The following is a 14,602-nucleotide window of genomic DNA, read 5'->3' as shown; positions in this document are numbered from 1 at the left end:
TAGTAGCTATCACCTCAGCCAAGCGCTTAGGCGAGATCCAGGCCCTCTCAGTCCAGAATCCCTATATTCAGATCTTTGAGGATCACATAGTGCTCAGACTAGACCCGAGGTTCCTCCCGAAAGTAGCATCTCTGCAAAATCTAAACCAGGAGATAATCCTACCCTCATTTTGTCCAGCCTCAAAGAATGATAAAGAAAAACTGTTCCATTCTCTGGATGTTAGACGCGCGTCATCCGCTACTTAGAAGTCACCTGGGATTGGCGACAGGACACAAAACGATTTATCCAGTATGGCGGTAAAAATAGGGGCAAAAGTGCAGCTACACATACCCTGGCAAGGTGGATCAAGGCGGTTATCACCTCTGCGTACGAGGCCAAAGGTTTGCCTATACCTGTAGGACTTAGAGCCCATTCCAACAGGGCAATAGTGACATCATGGTCAGAGAGGGCGGGAGCCTCAGTAGATCAAATATGCGGGGCTGCCACCTGGTCTACTCCAAACACGCTCTGTAGACACTATAAGTTGGACACTTTGACAGCTAGCTAGTCGACCTTCGGTCGTAGAGTGCTACAAGCAGTAGTCCCACCCTAAGCGAATTCCTACTTTGGTATTCCCCATAGTGCTGTCAGGATAGGACGTCCTGGAAAACGGAGATTAGACCTACCGGTAATGTTATTTCCAGGAGTCCATCCTGACAGCACTGGTAGTTCCCTCCCTATGTTTTGTATTGGTGTACTAAATCTCAAATTTTAATTGCATCCATACTGGTGTGGTATTTGGAAAATCACTGGAGTGCGGTGTGGGAGGGGACCTTTAAAACCTCTCATGTATTTCCTGTCCCTGTAAGGATGAAAGGTCACCCCCCCCCCCCCCATGGTGCTGTCAGGATGGACTCCTGAAAATAACATTACCGGTAGGTCTAATCTCCGTTTTACATGCGGACTCTTATCATCGGCGTTCAACCATCAGCAGTATCCCAATTGGTCAGCATCTTAGAAATAAAAGAATTTGTTCGACTAAAGAGACATTTGACTATCAGGCAAAAGATTTATATTCCAGGTTCCGTGAACGTGGATATAGCCATAGAGCCATTCGGCGGGGATATCAGAGAGCTTGTGGGGTTACTAGGAATGAATTATATAAATCTTCTACTAAGGATAAAAGCACTAATGCACCGATCAGATTGATTACCCCATTTAATAATCAATGGGAGGCTCTGAAAGGGATCTTTCAGAAGCATTGGGATGTCCTTAAAATGGACCCCATTATTAAAAATATAATTCCATCATCCCCTTTAGTCACTGCTAAAAGATCAAAAAACCTGCGAGATCTATTAGTGAGAAGTCACTATGAGAGCTTTAACCCCTTCCTGACATCCGACGTACTATCCCGTCCATGGGACCCGGGCCCCTATGCCCATGGACGGGATAGTACGTCTACCGCGATCAGCGGCGCCCACGTGGTGAGCGCCGCTGATCACGGCCGGGTGTCAGCTGATTATCACAGTTGACACTCGGCACGATGTGTCAGGGGCGGTCACGGACCGCCCCCGACACGTTAGCCCCTTGCACACCGCGATCAAACATGATCACGGTGTACCAGGAGTTAAAGGGAAGCATCGGCAGGGAGGGGGCTCCCTCCGTGCTTCCATGAGCCCCCCCACGGCAGCGCAAAGTGCAGCGCTGCTGCGGGGGGCTCTTTCCCTACAGGCCCCCGGATCCAAGATGGCGACGGGGGCCTGTAGGGAGCTGGCTTCCTCAGTGCCTGCAAAGCGCAGGCATGATGAAGCCTTCGGCACTGCCTGTGACAGATCGCTGATCTGTCAGTGATCTGTGATGTGACAGATCAGCGATCTGTCACAGGACAGTGATGTCCCACCTGGGACTATGTAATAAAGTAAAAAAAAAATAAAAAAAAGTGTAAAAATAATTTTAAAAAAATCGCCAAATAAATTAGTAAAAAAAAAAAAAAAATTCCCCAATAAATTCATTTTTTGAAAATAACAAAAAACCAAAACAAAAGTACACATATTAGGTATCGCTGCGTCCGTAACGACCCGCCCTATAAAACTGTCCCATTAGTTAACCCCTTTAGCGAACCCCTTAAAAAATAAAAATAAACGAAGCAAAAAATGATTTATTATCATACCGCCAAACAAAAAGTGTAATAACGCGCGATCAAAAAGACGCATATAAATATCCATGGTACCGCTGAAAACGTCATCTTGTCCCGCAAAAAACGAGCCACCACACAGCATCATCAGCGAAAAAATAAAGCTAAAGCTCGCAGAATAAAGCGATGCAAAAATAATAATTTTTTATATAAAATAGTTTACATTGCATAAAACCGACAAAACATAAAAAAACGACCTAAATGAGGTATTGCTGTAACCGTACTGACCCGAAGAATAAAACCGCTTTATCAATTTTACCGCACGCGGAACGGTGTAAACGCACTCCCCCAAAAGAAATTCATGAAACGCTGGTTTTTGTTCTTTCTGCGTCCCAAAAATAGGAATAAAAAGCGATCAAAAAATGTCACGTGCCCGAAAATGGTACCAATAAAAACGTCAACTCGTCCCGCAAAAAATAAGACCTCACATGACTCGGTGGGTCAAAATACGGAAAAATTATAGCTCTCAATATGTGGTGATGCAAAAACTATTTTTACAATAAAAAGCGTCTTTTAGTGTGCGACAGCTGCCAAAAATAACCGCCATAAATAGTAAATCAAACCCCCCGTTATCACCCCCTTAGTTAGGGAAAAATAATAAAATTAAAAAAATGTATTTATTTCCATTTTTCCGCTAGGGTTAGGGCTTGGGTTAGGGCTAGGGTTAGGGCTGAGATTAGGGTTAGGGGTGTGTTGGGGTTCGGGTTGGAGTTAGAATTGGGGGTTTCCACTGTTTGGACACATCAGGGGCTCTCCAAATGCAACATTGCGTCTGATCTCAATTCCAGCCAATTCTGAGTTGAAAAAGTCATCTGGTGCTCCTTCCCTTCCAAGCTCTGCCATGCGCCCAAACAGTGTTTTACCCCCACATGTAGGGTATCGGCCTACTCAGGACAAATTGCAAAACAATTTTTGGGGTCCAATTTCTCATGTTACCCTTAGGAAAATAAAAAATTGGGGGCAAAAATATCATTTTTGTGGAAAAAAATGATTTTTTTTATTTTCACATCCGAGCGTTATAAACTTCTGTGAAGCACTTGGGGGTTCAAAGTGCTCACCACACATCTAAATAAGTTCCTTAGGGGTTCTCGTTTCCAAAATGGGGTCATTTGTGGGTGTTTCCACTGTTTAGGTACATTAGGGGCTCTCCAAAGGCAACATGACACCCGCAGACCATTCCATCAAAGTCTGCATTCCAAAACGTCACTACTTCCCTTCCGAGCCCTGACGTGTGTCCATACAGTAGTTTTCTCCCACATATGGGGTGTCAGCGTACTCAGGACAAATTGGACAACTTTTGGGGTTCAATTTCTCCTGTTACCCTTGGGAAAATAAAAAAATTGGGGACTAATTGATCATGTTTGTGGAAAAAATACGAATTTTTTATTTTCACGCCCGGGCGTTATAAACTTCTGTGAAGCACTGGGGGGTTGAAAGTGCTCACCACACATCTAGATAAGTTCCTTGGGGGGTCTAGTTTACAAAATGGTGTCATTTGTGGGGGGTTTCCACTGTTTAGGTACATCAGGGGTTTTCCAATCGCAACATGGTGTCCGATCTCAATTCCAGCCAAAAACGTCAAATGGCGCTGCTTCCCTTCCGAGCTCTGCCATGCGCCCAAATAGTGGTTTACCCCCACATGTGGGGTATCAGCGTACTCAGGACAAATTGCACAATAACTTTTAGGGTGCTGTTACCCTTGGAAAAATAAGAATTGAGGGTGAAAAGATCATTTTTGTGGAAAAAATGATTTTTTTAATTGTACGGCTTTATGTTATAAACCTCTGTGAAGCCCTTGTGGGTTCAAAGTTCTCACCACATATCTAGATAAGTTCCTTGGGGGGTCTAGTTTCCAAAATGGGGTCACTTGTAGGGGGTTTCCACTGTTTAGGTACATCAGGGACTCTCCAAACGTGACATGGCGTCCGATCTGAATTCCAGCCGATTTTGCATTGAAAAAGTCAAACGGCGCTCCTTCCCTGCTGAGGTCTGCCATGCGCCGAAACAGTCGTTCCCCCCACAAATCAGGTATCAGCATACTCAGGACAAATTGCACAATAACTTTTGCAGTCCAATTTCTCCTGTTACCCTTGGTAAAATAAAAAAAATTGAACCTGAAGTACTTTTTTTGTGAAAAAAAGTTAGATGTTCATTTTTTTTTTAAATCAAAAAAATTCCTGTGACGCACCTAAAGGGTTAATAAACTTCTTGAATGTGGTTTTGAGCACCTTAAGGGGTGCAGTTTTTAGAATGGTGTCACTTTTGGGTATTTTCTATCATATAGACCTCTCAAAGTGGCTTCAAATGTGATGTGGTCCTAAAAATAAAATGGTGTTGTAAAAATGAGAAATCGCTGGTCAACTTTTAACCCTTATAACTTCCTAACAAAAAAAAATTTTGGTTCCAAAATTGTGCTGATGTAAAGTAAACATGTGGGAAATGTTAGTTATCAAGTTTTTTGTGTGCCGTATCTCTGTGATTTAAGGGCATAAAAATTCAAAGTTGGAAAATTGCGAAATTTTCAACATTTTTGCCAAATTTCCATTTTTTTCACAAACACAAGTTATTTGAATGAAATTTTACCACTAACATGAAGTACAATATGTCACGAGAAAACAATGTCAGAATCACCGGGATCCATGGAAGCGTTCCAGAGTTATGACCTCATAAAGGTACAGTGGTCAGAATTGTAAAAATTGGCCCGGTCATGAATGTGCAAACCACCCTTGGGGGTGAAGGGGTTAAAAACAATTTGGTCAGTCAGCCTATTAAGGGCTTTTTTCCTTGTGGGCTCTGTAAAGCCTGCAGAAATTTGGTAAAATGCAAAGAATTTCCTAATTTTGATGGGTCCCGTACTTTTAAAATTCTGCATCGCCTTACCTGTTCATCCACAGGGGTCAACTATCACGCTCAATGTCCTTGTGGATTGATTTATGTCGGAATGACTACTCGAGAATTAAAAATTTGTGTACGTGAACATGTACGTGATATTGAAAAGGCAAAGAACTCTGACCCTATGGATACGTTGAAGACTCTTGCGAAGCATTTTAAGGATCATCATAAGTTGGATTCAAGTAAGCTGGTTGTCAGAGCTATTGATCAGGTGTCTCTTGGCCCTGGGGGGGGTGATTTTGTTTAAATGCTTATCCCAGGTAGAAAGTAGGTGGATATACAGACTTCATTCGATCACCCCTTTTGGGCTGAATGAGAGTTTCGGGTTCAGTTCATTTTTATAATTATAATCCTTACTGGTTTTTTGAGGGCTGGTTATTTTAATTTTTTAATAGATTTTAATTTTGATTTTTTTACTATTTGTTTAGGTTTCCAATTTGATGGACGGATATTGACTGCTTTCTTCACTCGTCATCCTTTTTAGGAACAAGATATATATAGCATGGATCTAATCACAAGGGATCTCCTGGACCACACAAGAATCTTGTATAATTATTTGTAGGGTTTTTTTGTGTAATTATGTATCCCTCTATTTTGTATTGAGCTGGATGTATATTTTTTTGCTCTGGGTGTATACTCTTTTGAGCTATATGGTAGGGATATTTTAGTGTGTCTATGTCTTGAATTTTATATTTAAGTTGAACAACACAATTAATGAATAATATTTTCACTAATTTTGAATGTGTATTATGATAATACATCCCTTAGCAATTTTTTGCAAATTTTTACAAGTAATTGGTCATGTATGTAATATTTTCCATTACACTGTCTTAGTGCTATTTATAATCTTACTATGTATTATGATCACATATTACGTAGCAATTTTTGCATTTTCACAAGTAATTGGTCATGTATGTAATTTTTTATTACTTTGCACCAAGTTTCATTCATAATTTTATGTTTATTTTTAGATGCACATATTGTCACAATAGTAGTATGGAGCTCTACATATAGTTTATTGAGACATGGTCCTTTGGATATATATTAGAATTAAATGATCCTTCATATAGTTCCTTGCATGATATAGTTTAATTTGATTTAACCGCTGCTCCTAGTGCGCATGTCTAGCTTTGTCAGCTCCGACTTTCTGGCGAGTAGACAGTAGGAGAGGAGTGCGCTTGCATAGTCGCTATAGCGACGCGTCGCCGCTTCTACTCCAGGTCTGCAAGCCCGTAGTCATTTTCTTTGGAGTGTGACGTCAGCGGCACATGCGCCGTAAAAGCAGGAAGCGGCGGCACGTATTTAGGATGCGCCACATGGCAATTTAGTGACGTGTGCGGCTTTCTCATTTGTGATTGGCTGTCCACTGTATATAATGCTTATTTACCAAGCCCTTAGACACGCCTCCTGACGAAGAAGCGAAACGCCCGTTGGGGCGACTGGGAAGCCAGCGCCATATACTTTAATCTTCTAAGTGCCCTCTTGGGGAATGTCTTTTTAGTCACACACCACTTTTTGGGATTATGAGGTATTTACTAATAGTGTAGCGATAGAATTTGGGCACTCAAGCTCTATATAAAATAATAGATAGGCCATGCCTGTTTCCATTATGGAAAGCTCCTATAGTCCTGATAAATTTATATGGATTTAATCCCAATGTGTTCATTGACTTTTCAGTATAGCATATATATGTTGTCTCTCTATGATATACTATTTAGTATTTCTTATAGTACTTTATGAATGTATGCTAATTTGGGCAATTGTGCAATATAGGCTCCCTGTTTTGGATAGCAGTGTCCTTGTCATTTCTTGTTTCATTAAATACTGTATGGTATGCTATTGCATTTAATAAAATTCGTAATTTTTGGCAATTTATACTTTTTTTTTTTTTTTTTTTTTTTTTTTTTTTTTTTCTTGTGGTTTATGAATTTTATTTTCCCCACTGTACGTAATACTCTTGAAGAGGTCTTTTGTACTGTAAAGTCGTTGACCAGTGTATCCATGTGCAACAAAAGCAATAACAATGCATCTGTTCTGCCTTCATACACGTTGACACGGTGTGCAATCCAGCATACAGCATAAACCACTTTCTGTCTTCCAAATAAGCAGACTGTTCTCTGTAGTCTAACTTGTATATTGATGAACAGGTATAGAACATGCGGTAAAACTATAAGAATACAAATGACATAGCTGTGTGATTATTTGCCCAATACTTACCTAACACTTACAATTAATAGGAAAGTATACAGTGTGATGCAAACTTTACATGGAAATACACAGATTTCTAATCACATCTCCTATGCACTGGCTGCTATACAGTTAATCACATCTCTGTACAATACTGCATTTCAAGAAAAGAGATATTAATCTTACCAGATATGCTTTACCAGGATAGCAAGCTCAAGTTGGGAGTTACAGAAGGACAAATAAACACGTGTGTCCTATGAAGTACACAGAAGAAAATGGACTCTTCTTCCCAGTAAACCTTGCTTCAATCCCACAATCCAACACTCTGTCTGATGTTAAAGACACAGGCTATAAATTCAGCCACCACTAGATGGTGCTACAACAAGTAAACCAGCATATAAATACAAAACATATTGCCCTATATCCAGAGGGCTGAACGCTCCCTGCTTGGCATCAACTGATGCTACTTACAGGCTCTTTTGGCAAAAACAATAAAACTAGTTCCGCAACAGGTCTGAGGAATAGTTTACTCTCCCCAGCCTTCCACACTTTGACCTCGACCTTGCGCACCTTCTCGTCCTTGCTTGGGAATACCTTGGTGATGAGGCCTAGTGGCCACTCATATTGGTGTGACTGTCTTTAATGAGCACAATATCACTGGGATTGATGTTCGGCTTGTTGATCTGCCACTTCTTCCTAGGTTGTAAGATGGAGAGATAGAGAAAGCAATATCTGTCCCAGAAAGTATTGGAGAGAGTTTGAACTTGTCTCCATTGATGTCTGTAGAGGTCCTTGTTGCTGAATTCTCCCAATGGAGCACTGGTAGTGTTGGTCTTCTGAGTGAGTACATGGGGGAGTGAGAATGGTTGTATCTCCAGCGTCAATGGAAAGTGCAGTCAATTGTCTGGCATTTATGATGGCCGAAACTTCTGCCAAGAACATAGTCAAACCTTCGTGTGTGAGTCTTGTGCTACCTACTTGCAAGAAGATAGAGTCTAAGATTCTACGTGCTATTCCAATCATCCTCTCCCAAGCGCCTCCCATGTGAGAAGAGTGTGGTAAATTGAAGGTCCAGGTGCATCCCTTCTCACTCAAGTATCTTTCCACACTCGTAATGTCTAGGTTGGAAGAAATTTGAAGTTCTTTCACTGCTCCTATTAAATTTGTGCCTTTATCAAAGTGAATGGGCTTCACGGTGCCTCTAATGGCAATGAAATGTCAGAGTGCATTTATGAAACTTGAAGTGTCCATGGATTCAATTACTTCGATGTGGACCTCTCTGATAGACAGACAAGTGAACATAACTGCCCAGCGTTTTGAGTTGGCTTGGGCTCTTCTAGTGTGCCGTGCAACCACAGACCACGGCCTGAATACATCCACTCCGATGTTGATAAAGGGAGGATCCATACTAAGTCTGTCTGATGGGAGATTGGCCATCTTTGGGTTTTGCGTCGTGCCACGAAGTTTGCGACAAGTCACACAGTTGAAGAGTTTATTCGCACATCTCTTTGCTCCGACTATCCATAGTCCAGCAATTTGTAGATTCCCTTCGGTAAACAATCGGCCCTGATGTTTCACCAAAACATGATGGTGCTGTACGAGCAGAGTAGTGACTTGATGATGACCGGTAATTATTACAGGGTGTTTTTCCACAAATTCCACCTTGGCTTCTTGAAGACGACCTCCAATTCTTAACAGCTCATTTTTGTCAATGATTGGATCAAACTTTTTCAAGACACTGTCCCTAGAAATGGGTTGACCTTTGTTGAGGTTGTCTATTTCTTTGGAGCAAAACTCACGTTGTATGGTACGAATTATCGTGTTCCTGGCATTTTACAGGTTTGGAGTGGTAAAGGCGTACTTGCAGTGGTACCAACCTTTACAAGGCTTCTGACTGGCGGGTGATATTGACTTGTAAGACTGAGCCACATGAATTAAACAAGCAATGGCATGAACAAGCGAGTTCCAGGTTGAAAACCTGCTGAAATGGTGGGATTTGAGGTAATTGTCTGAAGTCACCGTACGTAGAAGGGATACCTGAGGGCAGATTTCTTCATCTGCATCTGGATTTACCAGTTCAAAGGTGTCTGATTTGTCACTGTAAGGCGTTGAACGGTATAAGAATGCAGGGCCCGTAATCCAGGTTGTGTCCTTAAGGTGTCCAGAAATTTGTACTGTAATATATTCAGGAAACTATCCTGTATTGTTTGTGACAGGCATGAATGTCCACAACTGGGTGCTGTGATTTTCCAACTGGTCTGTCCTGCCCAAGGAGGCAAGTGTGTCACAGGGAGAGTGAACGCGCTGTTCAGGAGAAGCACTGAGGGTGCAGAGGGATAGCCCTTAGTCTGTGGCTGGACGCATGTGCTGCTGGTATGAGAGACGCAGCGTCTCTCATACCAGCAGGCATGCCTGTCACAAACAATACAGGATAGTTTCCTGAATATATTACAGTACAAATTTCTGGACACCCACACCAATTATTGGATCTACCGGTCCCTGTATAACCCAAGGTGTCAAACCCGTGAGTCTGGTGATTTCCTACATGAATGGTGTCCTTTCATTCTCAGTAGCTGCTGCTTCCCAGACGTCTGTTTCTCTACATTATTAATGAATATACCCAGTTAAAACCAACTGTGAAAAAATTCTGTTTCTGATGAAGGTCAATTGTATGACCGAAAACGTTTAAAGAAGTATATTTAACTGGATGCCTTTTACAATAAAGGAACTGTCAAATCAATTTTTCTTTTGAGTGCCAAGTTTTTGTTCTAATGCTAGCACAGCTGCACGGAGTTCCAGTCTGGGTATTGTGTGCTCCTGGACTGGCGCTAGTTTTATCCGGCTCATAACAAGCCTTACATGGCATTGTTCTTTAATGTCAGTAGTTTTCAGATATGCTACTGCTGCAATCGCTTTGGTTGAGGCATCACAGAAGATACAGCGCCTTTGCGTCTTGACTTCTGTTGATGGTACGGAAGCGTATGGTCGTGCCACATAAAGATTTGACAAGGCTTCTAAAGACTTCTTCCATCTTACCCACAAATCTCTCTTCTCCATGGGAAGCGTATCATCCCATTCAGACATCTCTTGGGTGAAGTCTCTCAACATCATTTTACCTTGGATAGTTACAGGGGTTACAAATCCTAGAGGATCGTACAAGCTGTTTATCACGGACAGGACGCCTCTACGCATGAAAGGTTTTTCTTCTTTGATCCGAAAGGTGAATGAATCTCTCTTCAAATCCCAGAGCAAACCAAGACTCGGTTGCATGGGAAGGGAGTATGTGTTTAAATCCAAGTCTTTTAGATCAGTTGAGTAATCTTGAGGGAAATGCTGCCATCCTTTTTTGGCTGTTGGAAGCAATTTTGTGCAGCCTCAAATTGGACAAAGCGAGCATTTTTTGTTTCCTTTTTAGGATACTAACTGCCGATTCATCTCTGGGTGTGGATTTCAAGCAGTCATCCACGTAGAAATCCTTCTCCACAAGCGATCTACCATCCGACCCATACTTTGCTTTGCCTTCTCTGGCTGAATGTCTAAGACCATAGATGGCGACAGCAAGGGAAGGGCCATTCCCGAAGATTTGTACTTTCTTCCGATACGCCACTATGTCTTTGTAGGGGTCATTATCGCGGTACTAGAAAAACCTCAAATAGTTTCTATGTTCTTTTTTGACAAGGAAGCAATGAAACATCTGTTGTATGTCGGCCATGAATGCCACTGCATCTCTGTGGAAGCGAATAAGTATTCCTAGAAGTCTGTTATTGAGGTCTGGGCAAGACAAAAAGACATTGTTTAGCGAGACACCTTTTATATCTTGTGCTTGAGTAAAATACTACTCTTATCTGACCAGGTTTCTTAGGATGATACACGACAAAAATGGGTAAATACCAACACTCCTCGGAATCTTGAAGTACAATTGTAATTTCTGCATGGCCATTCTGAAGTATTTTCTCCATGAAGGCAAAGAAGTGCTCTCTCATTTCAGGTGCCTTCTGAAGTTTGTGTTTGAGGGAGACAAATCGACCATAGACAAGTTCTCTGTTGCTGGGTAAGCATTGCCTCTGGGGTTTAAATGGTAGAGGGGCCATCCAACTCTTTGACTCATCACTTACCATCTCTCGATCCATGATGTCCAAAAACATTGTCTTCTATGGACATTGCTACCTTGTTGTCTTCTCTTGTTCTGTGGAAAACTGAGCACCCTATGTGATCTTGGTCGCCCCGACACATGTGCGGTCTTCACAGGAAGGATCAGCTAACGGACAAGGAAGAGGAGCATTGCATGACAACTCTTTTATCAGGAAGCTACTCTTACATGGCTGGAAGAGAGACGGACGTCCATTTTCAAGAGTGTTGGTGAGCATACTGCTGAGAGAGGTCGGTTTGTGCGCTTCACCTAAACAGACGTCTCCTGCAATAACCCATCCCAGGTCAACTATCTGAGAATATGGGGCGTTCTGTAGACCGTTACTACGAGTCCTTAAAGTTAGAGGACAGATTATGTCTCTTCCGTGGCGTAAGACAATTGGAGCTTCTTGATCCAGTTCCGGTATCAGACGGGTAATACGCTTCAGATGAGTATGGAGAGCTGCTACCTCTGGTGTAGGTATCTCAGACCTATTGTCAGGAATCTGGTTGCACTCCAGTATTAATGGCAAAGCTATGCAGGTTTGACCGTCCATAGACTCTACCTTTAACCCAGTTGCTTTTCTCCCCGCCGTCTCGACAGTACCCGCACATGTTTTCAAGGAGTAAGGAGAACCAGGGCCAGCAATGTTGAAGGAGTCAAAGAGAAAGGACTTAGTTAGAGACCTGTTGCTCTGATTATCCAAGATTGCATACACCTTGATTGCCATATCACAGTGGCTCGCTGGATAGACTCTGACAAGGCAGATCTTCGAGCAGGATCTTCTTGTTACAAGTTCCTTACAGATCTCTGTACACTGAGAAGTGATTACTGGAGTGTCTACATTGGTGACCATTGGCCTTTCACCACTCTCTTCTATTTGGGATGATACCCCTGAGGGTGGCCCAGGGTGTAAGACTGTGCTGTGCTCCATGCTACCACGTTCCTCGCATTTCACACTGGTTTCACAGTTCTTGGCGAAGTGTGAGGTCGTCGCACAGCATTTTAAACATATCTTATAATAATAATAAATTTTATTTTTATAGCGCCGACATATTCCGCAGCACTTTACATTTCAGAGGGGATTTGTACAGACAATAGACATTACAGCATAACAATAATCACATACAGTAGATTATAACAAATAACAAGAGGAGTGAGGGCCCTGCTCGCAAGCTTACAGTCTATGAGGAAAGAGGTAGACACGAAAGGTGGGTGGTAACAGTTGCTCTGATTGTATGGACCAGCCATAATGTTAAGTGTGTAACAGTACAGACACAGAGGGCTAATGGATGCATAAAGCATGTGGGAACATGATGCTGGGAACCTGGTTATGGTAAAACGTTTGGCTCTGCCACACAGGGATAGGTTAGGTTAATGTGTTGAGGCGATAGGCCAGTCTGAATAAATGCGTTTTCAGGACACGCTTGTGGGGATTGGGGACTAATCGTATTGACCTGGGAAGTGCATTCCAAAGAATTGGCGCGGCACGTGTAAAGTCTTGGAGACGGGAGTGGGAGGTTCTGACTATTGAGGATACTACCCTCAGGTCATCAGCAGAACGGAGGGCGCGGGTAGGGTGGTATACTGAAACAAGGGAGGAGATGTAGGGTGGTGCTGAGCCATGGAGGGCTTTGTGGGTGAGGGTAATAAGTTTATACTGAATTCTGGAGTGGATGGGTAGCCAGTGTAATGACTGGCACAAGGTAGAGGCATCGGTGTAACGATTGGTGAGGAATATGATCCTGGCTGCAGCATTCAAGACAGATTGGAGAGGGGAGAGTTTGGTAAGAGGGAGACCGATTAGAAGAGAGTTACAATAGTCGAGACGAGAATGAATAAGAGAAACAGTAAGAGTTTTTGCAGAGTCAAAAGTAAGAAAAGGTCGAATTCTAGAAATGTTTTTGAGGTGCAGATGACAAGAGCGAGCCAGTGATCGAATGTGGGGGGCAAAGGAAAGCTCGGAATCAAGTATGACCCCAAGACAGCGGGCATGTTGCTGGGGAGTAATAGTGGAACCACACACAGAAATAGCAATGTCGGGTATAGGTACATTAGTAGAGGGAGGAAACACAAGGAGTTCAGTCTTTGACAGGTTCAGTTTCAGATATAGTGAGGACATGATATTAGACACAGCGTTTAGACAATCGCCAGTGTTTTCTAGAAAGGCTGGCGTGATGTCAGGAGAAGAAGCGTATAATTGGGTGTCATCAGCATAGAGATGGTACTGGAAACCAAATCTACTGATTGTTTGACCAATAGGGGCAGTGTACAAGGAGAAGAGGAGGGGGCCTAGAACCGATCCTTGAGGAACCCCAACAGTAAGGGGAAGGTGAGAGGAGGAGGAACCGGCAAAAGAAACAGTAAAGGAGCGGTCGGAGAGATAGGAGGAGAACCAGGAGAGAACAGTGTCCTTGAGGCCAATGGAATGGAGCATAGTGAGGAGGAGCTGATGATCCACAGTGTCGAATGCTGCAGAGAGATCCAAGAGAATTAGCATGGAGTAATGACCATTTGATTTAGCTGTTAGCAGATCATTAGAGACTTTAGTGAGGGCAGTTTCAGTGGAGTGTAAAGAGCGGAAACCGGATTGGAGAGGGTCGAGAAGAGAGTTTTCTGAGAGATAGCGGATAAGACGGGAGTGGACCAGGCGTTCCAGGAGTTTAGAGATGAAGGGAAGATTAGAGACAGGTCTATAGTTAGCGGCACAGTTTTGGTCGAGGGATGGTTTTTTAAGTAGTGGTGTATGATGGCATGCTTAAATGAGGAGGGAAAAATACCAGAAGAGAGAGAGAGGTTAAATATTTTAGTTAGGTGAGGGGTGACAGCAGGGGAAAGGGACTGGAGGAGATGTGACGGAAATGGGTCACTGGTGCAAGTAGTTGGGCGAGAAGATGCAAGGAGCCTGCTTACTTCTTCTTCTGTGACTGGTTCAAAATCAGAGAGTGAGTTAGATGCAGTGGGGGAGGGAGGACAGTGCATGGTATGAGGGGATTTGGAGATAATTTCCTGTCGGATCTGGTCAATTTTTTCTTTGAAGTAATTGGCCAGATTGTCAGCTCGGAGCTCCGTGGTTGGGGCCTGTACTCTTGGATTGAGTAGAGAATGAAAAGTGTCAAAGAGACGTTTCGGGTTATTGGACAGTGAGGTGATGAGGGTGTTGAAATAGGTTTGTTTGGAGAGGTGAAGGGCAGTGTTGTATGTTCTAAGCATAAACTTAA

General features: G+C 42.7%; 1 long non-coding RNA gene across 1 annotated transcript in view; it reads left to right on the top strand.

The window, feature by feature from the left end:
• Positions 1-6,940, top strand: part of LOC141060573 (uncharacterized) — a 38,222-nt gene extending 31,282 nt beyond the window's left edge. The window contains exons 2-3 of the long non-coding RNA XR_012222722.1: positions 5,068-5,247; positions 5,494-6,940. This is a non-coding gene — a long non-coding RNA (uncharacterized lncRNA). The remainder of the gene's footprint in view (positions 1-5,067; positions 5,248-5,493) is intronic.
• Positions 6,941-14,602: the final 7,662 nt, after the last annotated feature.

Source organism: Dendrobates tinctorius, unplaced genomic scaffold (assembly GCF_039654945.1).
Source record: "Dendrobates tinctorius isolate UK_male_01 unplaced genomic scaffold, ASM3965494v1 ptg000241l, whole genome shotgun sequence".
NCBI classification, from domain to species: Eukaryota; Metazoa; Chordata; class Amphibia; order Anura; family Dendrobatidae; genus Dendrobates; species Dendrobates tinctorius.
This window is presented reverse-complemented; position numbering and strand designations above follow the sequence as displayed.